We start from the raw sequence: 9287 nt of genomic DNA, 5'->3' as shown, positions 1-9287 counted from the left end.
ACTAATCCCACCACAGGGCCCCACCCTCACAACCTCCTCTAAGCCTAATCACCTTCCAGTGGCCCCATCTCCAAACATCACCGCAACAGGAGACAGGGCTTCAGTATGTGAATATGGAGGGGACACGAGCATTCCGTTCATACCCGGTGGCAGGGGGCAGAGCTGGGACCAACTTCCCCTTCCTATAGCTCGGTGGTCCTGCTAGAAGGTCAAAGGCCACCCAGCCTGCCAGAGGATGCCTTCCCTCACCCTCACCTCATGCACAGGCAAACTCTGCAGCTGTCTCTGGAGGTCCTGCTTCCAGAGACTTCCATTTTCCTTCTATTCTAAAGGATCTGAGGCTTTCTGTACCAAACCTGGTCATCTGGTCCTGGAGCCCTTGAACCTTATACCCCACTGTGGGAGAACGACAGGCACGCTGGCCACCACCCCCCTCCCAGGAGGCCTGCCAGGTGGCATACACGTCGTGATCAACTAGGGAGACAGCATTAAAACAGACAGCTTGCATGCCAGATGGAGACCCGGGCAGCTGTGGGGGCAGCACATCTCCTGACGCCATCCCTGCCTGGTGGCAGTGAGAAGTTAAGGTCGCTTTTTTCCCCCCAAATGTTTATTTTTGTCACTGCGAGTTTGGGGTTGCTTTATGGAGACCTCTGCCCCTCCTCTGAACTCTGCCAGTAGAAGTCACCTGCTGGATCTATGTAGCTGATAGGGGCTCCTCTCCTGAACCCTGAACCCTGGTCTTTCACAGAGAGTCCTCCGTCCTGGCCTGTGTGATGTGTCCTCTGGAACATGAGACCAACTTTGAAGGAAATTCACAGCCTGGACTTCCACACACAGGGTCCTTTTATCTTACTGGTCACTCCCTTCTGAGAAGTCCCTCCTGCTGGCCAAAGGTTGACTGGGCCTCCTGTTTCATCACCAGCCCTGGCTGAGAAGCCAAGGCAGCCTGGCCCTGGGGAACACAAGTGTCCTTGCATAAGCCGCGGCCAGGAGGGCTCCCTCTGAAGTAAGTGCAGTCCCTGTGGCGGGGCGGCGGGCAGTGGGCTTGCCTCGCTCCAGCCTGCTTGCCACCAGGCCAGGCGGCGCATTCGGCAGCAGAGCTGGAGCCGGAGGAGGGTGGCGCGGTGCCTGCACACATCAATGCCAGGCTTTCAATCAGTTATCCGATCCGCGATCTGTTCCAACAGCCCAGAGGGCCCTGCGTTTGGACACACCCCACCCCACCAAACCACCACCATCGCCCCACCACTGTGGCACCAGCTGCTCTCTCCTGGAATGGCATCTGTCCTCGTGTCTCCGCCCTGGGCATACTGAAAGATTCTACAGACAGCTGCTCAGCCCTCACTCCTCTAAGAACCTATAGCCCCGGCCCCACTGTGTCCCCGTCCTTGCTCAGGGTCTAGAAGATAATCTGGAGGCCAGGACTGCAGCCACTGTTCCTGGCCCCCCGCCTGCAGGGCTCTGTGGACTGGAGCCCCGGCTGCGATCTGGGCCAGCTGAGAGCTTGGAGAATCCATGGCCTCCCTGACCCTCAGGAGGCAGGCTGGACACTGACCTCATGGAGGGCTGAGAGCACCATGGTGAAGGGGAGGGGTCTGGAGCCCATGGGCTCCTCCTCTGAGTTGGGGTGCTCCTTTGCTGAGCTCTGTCCCCAACCCCAGAAAGCTGCAGCATGTCAGGTGGGGGCACGCAGGATACATCCAACACAACTCAAGAGGCACTGGAAGGTGGCAGTAGGACAGGCACTGAAGGCTGGGCAGGGCCATGGGTGTGAGTGAAGATGGGGCTCCAGGCCCGGCAGCTCTACAGGCAGCCCAGGTCACGCTGAGGAAGGCAGGAGAGTGGCTTGTTCAAATGACCAGGTGACACATTCCTTCTGGAAGGCTGAGTCCTCTGGCCAGAGCAACCCCAGTGCCCACCTCCTCCCCACCATCTTCCTCTCCAAAGTAGCAAGAAGCCCAGCTCTGGCCCTCCAAAGCCCTCACACACACAGGCCTCGTGGGCCCCGTGGCCATGCAGAGGATAGCCACCCCCTCATCCCTTGCATTTGGTGGGGCTGCAGAGTCTCTGACCCTTATAATACCAGGGGTAGTTGACAGAACCGAGGGTCATTGTGGTGACAGAAGACCGAGGAGACGGTAGAGTGTCAGGCCTCAGCCCAGGCTCCCAGCTCAGCCTGGGGTTCCCAGAGAAAGACTTGGGATGGAGGACTGGCCCTGAGTCCTGGCCGGCCACCAAGCACCCTCTGACTGGTTAGTTCACTGCAGTCTCCAGGCCTGGCCTTCCTCTTCTGGGGGAAGAAGATGATGGAGTGAGCTCCTGAGTGGGTGAGAGCTCTGGGTGCTACGAGCAGGCCTGGTCCCCAGCCTGCGCAGGTCACCGTCCTCCACCCGCCCCCCACTTCCGTGCGACAGAAACAGCCTCCACGCCACCCTGCGAATGACCCTGGGTGGGTTACCTTCCCCTCTGCACATCCTCATTGTAAGTCCAGGGTGAGAATTCGAAGCTCTGCGAGGCTCTTGCACATGAGCCCTCCGTGCCCCTCCAGGGTCCAGCACAGGCTCCGGAAGCCTCAGGGCTCTTCCTGTGCCACATCCGTCTCCCAGCCACAGTGCGCTTTCCCTTTAACCTTTCTGTCACTCCCAAGTAACTCCTGGGGGAGGCACAGCCAGCAGGGAGGTGGCTGCCAAGTGGCAGCCTAGGAGATGAGCCACATGCCCTCCCTCCCTCCCCCAGGGGCTCGGGTCGGAGCCCCCTGCCAGTGCGGAGCCTCTGGCAGCGCTGACTCGGCCGCCTGCATGAGCCATGCATAATTGACCAGCTTCATCCCTCTCCATGCAGAGCTGAGCCGGCTGGGCCATAATGCAGGATGTTAAAAGCTTCCTGGGAAGCCGCTCTCTGGCCTCTGAGAGGGTGATTAATGTAGCAGAGGGCTTTCCCATTACGATTCTCGCTGCAACTTAGATTCCCCCACAAATCCTCCTGAGAGGCTTCCAGAAGCACCCCATCCTTTAGGACTGTTTCCCCTCCACTTACGTCTGCTCCATTTATCAGTCAGAAACAGACCCTCATGGTGGGGTCCAGGCCTGTACCTCAGGGACAGTAAGGGAAGGAGACAGACTTGCCCTGGAAAAGACCCCTGAGAAATGTGCCAAGTTCCTTGGTTCCTGTTCTTCTACAACAAGTTATTCCTGGTCTCCAAAGTGGAACCTAAGAGCCACTAAGCAGTAGGGGTGCAGCTCTGCTGTTGGGGAGCTCAGCCTGGATGCAGAAGGATCGGGGGCCCCAGCTGCTCCCACCCAGGGCTTCCTGCCCTCACAGCAGCCTGGAGAGGCAGGTGATCAGCAGCCACGGTGCACAGTGTGCACCTGAGCTCCCAAGAGGCTAGAATCTCACACGCATGCAGGAACAGCAGGGCCAGAACTCAAAGCCAAGTGCTCCAATGCGTTCTCTTCTCAGAACCCCAAAAGCCATGGAATCACTATGAGAAACCCATCTCATGCTGAGCGCCTGCCTCCCCTGAGGCCCTTCCAGAGGAGAGAAGAGTGGCAGATCTCTTCCCTGGCTGGGGAAGGCAGTGCTGCTTGCCCAGAATAGGACAGAGAGCAGGTCAGGGATGGGTGGGGGGACCGACAGCCTGTGGGCACAGGCCTGCACTAGGCACAGACAGCAGGCTCGGACTTGAGATGCACAGGCAACACAGGACCCCAGACCAGCTTGCTGCAACCCAAGGAACTTTGGAAAATGATTCAGTTATGCATTCTTCCAGCAAGGCCACTTTGCCTGGGCAGGAGGGAGGCCTGCAGGGCCAAGTTCTAGCCCAGAATATTGCAGCTCAGACGGGTCTCAGGCCCAGGTGGAGCTGGTCTACTGAGCAAGGAAACTGAAGTAGCTATCCTCCCAGCGTTGGGGCATGCTGGAAAGTCTGTGTGATGCACGGTCACCAGGGCTCATGGCCAGCACAGAGACCAGGCCAGGAGCCTGCTTCCACTGCTGCTCCAACATTGGGTTGGGCTGAGGCTAGAGAGATGGAAGTGGCCCGGCCGGGCACAGGGTGGGCAGGCAGAGGGCACCCCCTCCTGTCCCTTCCCCTCACTGGCTCTCAGGCTTCCTTTTTGTCCTCTAGGTTTTAGTTCACAGCCAGGAACAGTGTGTCCTATGCAGTTTAATTCCAAGGAGACTGAATGGAACCCAGAAAATAGGAAAATAATGAGTCTCTGAGCCCCAGGATGAGAAGATAAAGAAGGAAACACTATCTCTGAGAATGAACTAAGGAGAAAAGTCTCGAAGTCATCATGGATGGCATCTCAGCATCTTGGGATTTCCCTGCAGACCCTTAGGCGGAAGCCATTCCCATGTGTTCTTCCTGTCCTTTTGCCAAATCTCCCCAGAGTCACTAACCTTTCTAGTTAGCCTCGGGCTGAAACTTGGAGGTTCCTAGATATTAAAAATTAACACGGTCTTCTGCGCTTTTCTTAAAGGAAGAACAGGCTAAAACAGAGAATGAAAAGCGTCAGCTGCGGCGCGATCATTTTTCCTGCCCCACAGTTAAGGATTTGACATTTTCATTTGTGCGCTGCACAGTTGTTTATCAAGCGTCTGCTAGTGCTTCCTTGGTTTGGAAGGTGTTGGCATCGTTTAAACCTTCTCTAGTGCTTCCACATAATCTTACCATTTCCCAAATCACGGGTCCATTTAATCCCACAATTTATTATCTCAGGAGAAAACACAAAAGCTTCATCCCAGTAAGAAAAGCCGAGACACAGGCAGCCTGCGCAGGAGGAGGGGGTTACCTACAGTCAGCAACAACGGATCCCTCAGCCCCACAGCAAGCAGTGTGCAGCAGATGAAGGTTCCTTTTTAATTTTTTTGTTTTAGTAGAGGAGAACTTTATTTTGAATATAGTCATGAGCCTCATAATGATAATTCAGTCGATGACAAGCCGTGTAGACAACAGTGGCCTTGTAAGATCAGATGGCCTGGTGACATCATAGCCACCTTAGTTCATGTGAGCACACTCTGTGACGCTCCCCGAAAGATGCACAATCACCCAACGATGCAGTTGTCAGAATGTACCCCTGTCGTGAAGGCACAGAGGACTGAACATGCAGTCCTTCCTGAGAGTGGAATCTGGAGGCCATTAGCAAGTTCTGAGGTCTTGGAAACTCCTACTGACAAAGTACACATAAATATCAAAACAAGGCGTTGTGACTACTTACTGTACTTAGAAAGTTTGTTTTTCCAACCCACGCGGGGCCAGCCTCCCTCGCCAAGCATTAGTCTTGCTGTGCAGATGCCCCTGTACGTAAATGCACGCTGATCATCTGACCGAGGAAGGCTGCGTGAGGCAAAGGCAGGGAACGTCACTGGGACACGGCTAGGCAATGAAGAAACGTGGACCTGCCCAGTCCGTTTCAATCGCTGTCACCGTTTTGATGACACATCTCAGAGGACACCCTCCCTCGCGGGGTGTGGGACAGCCAGTTAGTGCTGTCCGATGCTGTAAGCAAGGGAGCAAGGGCTCACGCAACTTAAACGGCTGCAGACGGAGGCGGGGACACCTGGCTCCGATCCTCTCTGAAGGAGCTGGAGAGAGCGTCGGGATGCCCGGCAACCTTTGCTGTGGCTGTCTTGGCAGCGTTGGCTCCTGGCCTGCCCTCAACCCAGCAAGCAGCCCTGGGAGCTGACCCTCCAGTGGATTTTGGTCACTATTTGAACCCCTCTCCAAAGACCTGGGCCAGAAAGGATCCACAGCCGCCCTCACATCACCCACCTTTCCATCTGAGGGCACCAAGGGCACGGCACTCCAGGCTGGGCCCTCCCACACATCACCTCTGTGTGCCAGCGCTGCCTGGGGCCTCGACTGACTCCCACGCTGGGTTGTAACACCTCAAGGGTGGGGTCTCCCTGCAAGCCCAATGCTAGGCACCATTTGTATTTGCTAAGTAGACATCCACTGATTGCATTATAATCTTTGATTCTTCCATATAATTAATTTTCAAGCATTTTTCAACCCTGTTGATTTTTTTCTACCTACCAGTGAAACACACAGTCGGTGGACCTCGCTGACATGCCAGCCTGGTGCCTTGCTGGGGACACTGGCATGTTCAAGGTGTCTTTCCTCAGGGAGCTCAGAGCCTCATGGGAAAGCCAAGAAGTGGATGCCTCCTTTCAAAATGGTGCTCTGATCCAATGGCTTCCTCCCAGATTCCAGGTCCATCTTCAAGGCTGCCCTTTCCAAGGGTCTTCCCCAAACAACCTATTTAATACCAGCTTCCCTGATATCTCTGTCGAAGTGCCTATTGATATCCTTTATCATTGGCTATACTGTTTATTTATTTGATCATTTACTTATGTGTCCCTTGTCTCCCCACTAGAATATAAACTCAATAAAAGGAAACAATTGTCTATTTAGTTCTCCCTTGTAATTCTCATATCTAGCACCTGTTAAGTACCAATAAATATTTCTTAAATTAAGGGATGTAGACAGTACCTTCTTTGAATACTGTATTAAGATTTGCAGCCCTGACAATCTTACATAAATTTTTCCAGAGAATAGAAAAGACAAGACCATTTTGTGAAGCTAGTATAATCTTGATAATAAAACCAGGTAAAGACAGTACAGAAAAGAGAAGCCAGGGGCTAGCATCTCTTATAGGAATGCATCCAAAAATCCTAACAGGACAACAAAAATATGCATCTATGGATACCTATAAATAATAATACCTCATCATCAAATTGGGTTGTCTAGAAATATGATGATGGTTTATTAACAGTAAATTATTGATAGTTTCACTATTATAAGAGCTTAGAGAAAAATATAAGCATCTCATTAATGTCAGAAAAAGACATTAACATTCATGATAAAAATGCATAGCTCTCCAGAACTAGATAGTAATTTGCTTAATTTGATAAAAAATAAATAAATTTTAAAGTCTATATAAACATCTATTTGATGTTAAAGCATTAAAAAACATTCTTTTAAAATCACAAATGAAGCAAAGTTGTCTAAGTTTCCTTTTTATTCAGCCAAGAAAGTTGACTAACTCTAAGGAAAGAATTGATTATTAATGTGCTGGGAAATTTGACTTCCATATGGAACGTAAATTGGATCCCTTCCTCAGATTATTACAGGGAGTAGGAACAAAAAATAAACCATAAAAGAAAAAATAGAAACATTTAATTAATTTTTTTTAAAAATCTGTCAATCAAAGATACCATGACCAGACAAAGGCAAAGCTGGACAGGGCAGAGATTGGAGTGACAGGGAGCAGAGGGTCCTGGGTGGCTAGGGAAGGGTCTAGACCAGAAGACAGGGATGCTGAGCAGAAGGGTGGCAAGGGGTGTGAGGAGCTGCCTCAATACCAAGCACCATGTCGTGGGTGTCAGCATGGAAACAACTGCCCAGCATGTGGGCATCTTAAAGTCCAAGGAGAAAGGCTCCAGCCTTCCCACGGGATGCCGGAGGCCACTCAGAATGGCAGGTTCTGGTGAACCTGGAGGTCCTACTGGACGCCTCTGCCTCAGTAACGAATGTGTTGGTATTTGAATGGGACACGCAGGCCCCACGTTGTCAGGTCTTTGCCGACAATGAGTGACGACCCCTCTGTTCCATTTCTTCCTAACAAGCACACACACTTGAGTGCTTACTACCCAGCAATGGCTTTCCAGTACAGACGGCCTTCCAGGCGCCAAGCACTCCAAGGAGTTGGTGATTTCTGACTTTTATTAGCTGAACTGACAACCCTGGGCAAGGAAATTAGAAATTTTGAGTTATTTCCAGATTGGCTGAATTATAACAGTAATTGCAAAGCAAAGTCACAGAATCCCAGCCGTTTAACTTTAGGTGTTTAACAAGCCCAGTTCTTTTTGACCACGAGAATATGAGATCTTGGGACAGATACTCACTGATTTCCTAAGGCCACACATTAGACCAGTGGTATCCAATGCAGGCCCCAAACATTCTTAGGGTACTGACTCTGCCAAGCACTCAGGTGCTGGGGACACAGTGGTGAATGAGACAACATGCCTGCCCTCAGGGGGTCAGCATTGGCATTGTGAGAAAAAGGTGACACGCGTGTAGGCAATTATGCGAAATCCGTCGTTCCAGGCAGACTCTCTGGCCGGATCTCCCCCTTGCTCTCACGTCTGCCTCTGGTGCCTCCACAGCAGTGCAGAGCAGCCCTCAGCTGCAGGACGTGAGGGAGGTGGTGGCTGCAGGGCAGGTGGGCCTCACTGCAGTGTCTGAGCTGATTCATAGCTCAGGCTCTCACCTCCTCCACCTGACGGGGCCGGGAGCTGCAGGAGAGGTAGATGGGCATCGCCTCATTTGCTTCTGACGTTATCTGTGAGGGAGTCTTCCCTATTGGGCACATAAGGAAAGCGAGGCTCAGGTTAATTAAATACCAGCTCAAAGGCACATAGTAAGTGGCAGTACTAGAATTCCTTCCACTCATTCAATCAGTGAATATTTTATAAATGTCTATGGAGAAAGAAATGGAGAAAAAAACAAACACAGAATATAGTCTTGTATGGAAGACAGCTGTTAAACAAATGATCATGTTTGTGATGCATTTACTGAAAAATATTTATGTTAATAAAAACCTGAATAAAGTCCAGGACACTGTTCATTTATTTCTCAAGTCTAACAATTATTTTGTTTTCTATGTTATCACTCTCTACTCTTGTGTTTATCATTTTCCTCCTCTTCCTTTATTTCAGAGGGATGGGGGTTACTTTCCTAGATGCTTGACTTCAACTCTTTTGTCATTTTTAGTTGAAGCTATACATTTTCCTCTGAGTGCTGCTTTTGCGGCATCTCACAAATTTCACTACACTCCTCTTTCATTCTTGTCTCATTCTAGATACTTTGTAATTCCCATAGTAATTTCCTTTCTTTAACTCATAAGTTAAAGAAATATTCAGCAATATTTAAAAGCTTCTATTTTAGTCTGTCTTGACTGCTATAGCAAAATATAATCTGGGTGATTTATAAATAACATATTTATTTCTCACAATCCTAGAGGCTGAGATGTTCAAAATCAAGGTGCAGGTCAATTCAGTGTCTGGTGAGGGCCTGCTTTCTGAGTCCCAGAGGGCATGTTCTTGCTGTGTGCTTCCATGGTGGAAGGAATTAGGCTACATAAGGACTTCTCTCTCTCAGGCCTGGTCCCATTCCTGAGGACTCCACCTCCATGACCCAGACACCTCTTAAAGGTCCTGCCCCTTAAAACTGTCACCTTGGGAGCTAGGATGTCAACCTCCTAAATTTGGGGGGGACACCA

The sequence above is a fragment of the Sciurus vulgaris genome, assembly GCF_902686455.1.
Source record: "Sciurus vulgaris genome assembly, chromosome: 4".
Lineage (NCBI taxonomy): Eukaryota > Metazoa > Chordata > Mammalia > Rodentia > Sciuridae > Sciurus > Sciurus vulgaris.
The sequence above is the reverse complement of the archived record's forward strand: the minus strand, read 5'-3'. Positions refer to the sequence as shown.